The sequence below is a fragment of the Lipotes vexillifer genome, unplaced genomic scaffold (assembly GCF_000442215.2).
Source record: "Lipotes vexillifer unplaced genomic scaffold, Lipotes_vexillifer_v1.1 scaffold1359, whole genome shotgun sequence".
In the NCBI taxonomy this organism is placed as follows: domain Eukaryota; kingdom Metazoa; phylum Chordata; class Mammalia; order Artiodactyla; family Lipotidae; genus Lipotes; species Lipotes vexillifer.
In genome coordinates this window covers 964,784-970,510 of record NW_006771596.1, presented here as the reverse complement: position 1 = coordinate 970,510, position 5,727 = coordinate 964,784, and positions in this window count along the sequence as shown.

The window sequence follows — 5,727 nt, the reverse complement described above, 5'->3', positions numbered from 1 at the left end:
TGATACTTGGCCAATCGCTGGGACTGTTCCATGTGACTAGAAGAACATGGATTCTCCACACGTGATACCAACATTTTGTGTAATTTTATGGTTACCAAAGAGGAAAGGGGGGAGAGATAAATTAGGAGTTTGGGATTAACATAAATACACTATTGTATATATAACAGATAACCAACAAGGACCTGTACTGTATAGCACAGAGAACTATGCTCAATATTTTGTAATAAGCTATAAGGGAAAAAAATCTGAAAAAATACACACATACATATATACATAATATATATCTGTGTGTATATATATATATATATATATGAATCACTTTGCTGTACACCTGAAACTAACACAATATTGTAAATCAACTATATACTTCAATAAAAATAATCAATCAATACTATTATAAAGCTAAAAAAACATACATACATAATGACATGTCACACATGTAAATTACATTCACATAAAAATGCACTGATTTTAAGTGTTCAGTTTGCTACATTTTTGACAATGTATACACTTGCGTAATCACAAAGAAATACAGACCAGTTTTACCACCCCAGGAACTTCCCTCGGGCTGCTGGGAGTCAATCCCCACATTGCCTGAGCAGTGCAGCTGCTTTTCTGATTTTTATAACCATGGATTGGTTCTAGAATTTTGCAGAAATTGTATCCTGCAGTATGTGTTCTTTGTGTCTGGCTTCTTTTGTTCAACTTTAGTTCCAAGAGATTCACCCATGTTGTCAAGTGTATCAGTAGTTCTTCTTATTTACATACACTGATTTGTTTACCCTGCCCTCCTGTGTGTGGACATTTATGTTGCTTCCAGTTTCACCTACTATGAATAGAGCTGCTATAAACATTGCTGTACAAATTCCTTTTTTTTTCTTTTGACATACAATTTTTTTCTTTTGCGTAAATACCTACGAGTGGAATTAGTGGGTCATAGGGAAGGTATTTGTTTAGCTTTGTAAGAAACTGCCAAACAGTTCTCCAAAGTGGCTGTCTCTAATTTCTGCACATTTTCTTTTATAGTGCTTTGCATCTGTTAACAACAGTAAATCCTAACAGCTATTAGGTATTAGCTCCTGTCACAAAGCAGAGACTCCCAATTGGGATCAGAATTAGATCCCCGAGCTGGTGTGTACTCAGGCCCGTGCTCTTTCTGTAGCAGTGGGCTCTGCAGACATTGGCTCCTTAGGACTGACACCTGGAGAACTGGTGGGCTATGCTCACGGGTAAGGTGGCAGAGACCACCGCTTGTCCCCCCTCCAAGATGCCTTCTCCCCTCTTCTACAGTGACGGATCCCCACATTTTAGCTGGGTCAAGACCTTTTCCCCAGCATCCTTTGCAGCTAAGTGAAGTCATGTGATAGATTCTGGCCAATGGGTCATCATGGGGAGGGTCATGTGGCCAAAACTGACAAGGGCACTCTGTCCATCCTCCCTTTTGCTATCTGGCCACTAGGAACACGGATTTGATGGTTGGGTCTCCATGTTGGGGTCCCAGGAAGAGGGCCTGCCCCTAGTGGTGGAGCAGAGCTGTAGGCAGCTGGGTCCCTGAAGGTTACATGGAGCCGAGCAGCCATGACCGTGACCACCAGGGGTGCCACCTCTGGGTGCCTGGGGGGAAGGGAACAAACGTTTGTTTCAAGTCAGCCCCTAGCTGTTGTACACAGGTCCTCTGTATTGGTGCTGGGGATCCCAGGCCTGCAGCCACTTCAGCATACCCTTCAAGCATGTCGGTGGAGGGCAAGCAGGTGAGCACAGGAGGGACCTGAGCGCAGGGTCTCCTGACTCACGTCAGGAGGCAGTTTCCATATGACAAGTCCCTGGTGTCCATGGCGAGGGAAATACGAGCTGGGCATGGCTCCCCGGCCCCTCCTGGCCATGTGGGACCCTGGTGTCATGCTGCCTGCCCTGCTGGCCTGAGCAGCCCTGGTTGATGGAGACGCCTGTGTGAGCATGTGGGAGGGAGCATCGGCCAGCCAGAGGCCTGGGGTTGGCTCAGCAGGGGTCCCTGCACCCTGAGTGTGAGTCTCCCAGGCAGACCGTGCTGTCTACCTTGTGCTTGGATGTCTGGTGAGAAAGGAGGAGGTCTGGAGGGCTTGTGCCCTCATGTCCATGGGCTGAGCCCTTGGACAGGCCAGGGGACGCTGCCCATGTCCTACTGGTTAGCTTTATTACTCTGCTTGTTAGTCATTCAGGTGGCTCAGACTCCCTTGGAGGACTCAGGTACCAAGCAGAATGTGCAGATGAAAAAATGACAGATGTGGTGGTGCCTTTGCAGGCACTCTCTCCTCTGTCCTCTTCATTCCTTAAACACACCAGCTGGTTCTGGCCACAGGGGCGTTGCACGGCTGTTTTTCTGCCTGAGATGCCCTTTCCCGCTATCCTAGTGTCTCTCTGCCATTCAGATCTCAGCTTAAATGATGTCACCTCCTCAGAGAGGACTTTCCCGGGCACGCACTCTGAAGTTGTCACCCTGTCACCCTCTTTGCTTTAAATCTGTGTAGAGCAAATATCACTACCCAATGTTTTCTTGTTTGTTCCTTGTTGGTATTGGGTGTAAGCCCTGTGAAGGAGGCAACCTTGCCCATCTTGTTCCCTGGTGTGACCCAGTGCCTGGGCAGAGCTGGACACAGTTGGCACACACTCACTGCATGCACAGGGCCAGTAGTCACCCTTGAGCAGAGTGTAGTGATTAAAGGCACCAACTATAAAGTCAGGCGACTTTTGAAGCCAGTACTGATTTTTGCCATAGATTAGCCGTGTGATCTGAGCCCAGTTACAGATCTGTGCCTTGGTTTCCTCATTTGTAAAAGGAGGCTAATGATAGTCCCTATCTTGCAAGGTTGCTATAAGTTTATATGAAGTGGTGGGTGTTGGACCTTTAGAAGAGTTTCCATAGTGTAGTGGGTACATTGTAACTTGTAGCTATGGCCTTCATCATCATCATCACCACCACCATCACCACCATCATTACTACCATCACCATCATCACCATCACCATCATCACCACCACCATCACCACCATCATCAATCACTATCATTACCACCACCAACACCACCATTACCACCATCACCACCACCATCGCCATAATCACCACCACCATCACCACCATCACCACCACCATCACCACCATCACCACCATCACCACCATCACCACCATCACCACAATTACCATCACCACCATCATCACCATGATCACCACCACCATCACCACGACCATCACCATCACCACCATCATCAATCACTATCATCACCACCACCATCACCACCATTACCACCATCACCATCATTATGACAATTACCACCATCATCACCATCAATTACTGCCATCACCACCAGCATCACCATCATTACCACCATCATTCATCATCACCACTATCACCTCCATCACCATCACCACCATCACCTCATTATCACCATCACCACCACCACCATCACCACCATCATTACCACCACCACCATCACCACCATCATTCATCATCACTATTGCCTCCATCACCATCACCACCATCATCACCATCATTATCACCATCACCATCATTATCACCATCACCATCATCACCATCCCCACCACTACTACCATCATCTCCCCACATGCCTGCCATAGTGTCCTGCATGGGCTGCCATGTCAGGGCCAGGTGATTGGAGATTGATGAACTAGGGTCTTCCTGCTCTGGGGTATGGCAGCCTGCTCTTCCAGGCAGATGGCTAGGACTGGGAGAGGTGGTGGCAGTGACATCCCTCCCATGACAGCAACCGCTGGAGGCAAGGGGGATAGGGGAGGCCGTGGCTTTCCTGGGAGAATGAGCCCCATGTGCAGTACTTTTGGCTCTGCAGATGTGATGCTTGCTGCCATGGTGACTGTCCTAACAATAACCTCCCAGAACTGATATTCCCCACATCCACCCCAGCTGCCACCTGGGAGAGAGAGCCCTCCTCACTGACGAAAACCAGCTAGAAAGGATAAGGTGGGAGGTGGAGATGACGTGGAGGTGCGGGTAGAAGAGGGTCCTGCCTGCAAGAGGGGTGAGAGGCCAAAGCCAGATGAGAGGGCTTCTGGGGTCTGGAACTCCAGAAAGCATCATGGCTGGTAGCCCTTCTCCCTTCCAGCTTTTCCACTCTTCTGGGGAGGAACCCTTTGGGTCTGGAGGTGGGGAGTGGGTTGTCCTGTGAGTGGAGTTGAGGGGTTGGGCTGTATAGGCAGGGACCCTCTGGGTCCCTTTGGTAGCTCAGTCATTCCTCACTGTGGTGCCCTGATCACCCTGCCCTCCCTGCTCTTCTCAGGGTCACTCGGTGTCATGCCTTTAATGTTCCAGCCCAGAGGAGGGGCTGCCCTGTTGACCTCAGGAGCTAACAGGAGTAGAACGGCGGCCTCAGATCATGCCCTTTTAGTGACCCTCACCTCATGTAAACTTGATCCTGGGCAGCCTCCCCACCTGGGGGAAGGGACCTCAAAACAGACACCCAGAGTGCTGTGTCCTTGCCCAGGCCTGTAGGACGCCGTGCAGGTGTGTGAGTGTTCATTGAGTGTATATGTGTGTGTGTATGTGAGTGTGCGAGTGTATGTTTGAGTGTGTGTGCATATGTGTATGGTATATGAGTGTGAGTGTGGGTTGTGTATGTGTGTGTATGTGTGTGAGCGTGTATTTGTGTTTGTATGTGTGTGTGTGAAAATAAAAGAGAAAAGAGGCTTAATGGGGCAGTAAGGTTTGAGTCCCAGCAACTTCTTGGCTGTGTGACATTGGGCAAGTTGCTTCACCTCTCTGTCTCTCCGCTGTCCCCCCTACTAATGTGGGGATCATAATAGTATATGTCTCCTAGGACTGTTTGAGAATTAAATGAGATAATACATGTAGAATGCATATAAGCAAATCAGTGTCTGCTGTCATGGTGATTTTAATGCCGCTTGATCACTGCGTGGCTTCACACTGGAAGGAGCATGTGTGACCCTGTCAGCGCACAGGGTCTGCTTGTAGCCTGGACAGAGCGTGGTTTACTGAGGGGTGCAATTTTGTTTTGTTTGCTTGCCAATTGTATTCTACTGTGTGGGACTGTCTCCTTCTCCTTCCGCTGCAGATGGCCCAGCATGTGTGGGGAGAGGCTCCTGTGGGGCAGAACACAACCGTAAGAGCAAGCCTCTGTTGGTGGGTGAGGGGCCTCCAGTCCTCCCCTGGCTGCCCCAGGAGAGGTGGGCCCCTGCCCACGAGGAGGCACCTGGGGTGCTCTGGTTCCAGCACTGAGCCCTGAAGGTGGTCTCCCCCTCTGCCCTGCCCTGCAGAGGTCAAGGCCACATCCTCCATAGGGCCCCCTCTGCCCCCAGTCCAGGTCCGGCCTTTACCCCAAGTGTTCCTTGGCCTCCAGCTGTCTCTTGGGTGCAGGCTGGGTCTGCAGAACCACCCAGTACAGGGACCGGTCACCACCTGGTCTGCTCACCTGCCTGACAGCTGTGTGCCAAAGGCATCCTGGTCGGGGGGGCCCTGGGTCCATCCCCACCGCCCACTCCTGCCTTGGAATCCCTGCATTAGATCTTTTATCCAGGAAATATTTATTGTGGCTTCTGGGACCAGCCCCGGGCTGGCCACCAAGGTGAGAGAGATGAGCAGGACAGGCCCAGACCCTCTGCCTGGGGAGCCCACCGTGCAGCAAGTGGCTCCCGTCAGGGCCTGCTGAATAGCCCAAATCCAGAGCTGGCTGATGGGAAAATCATTTACTCAGGGGGCTCC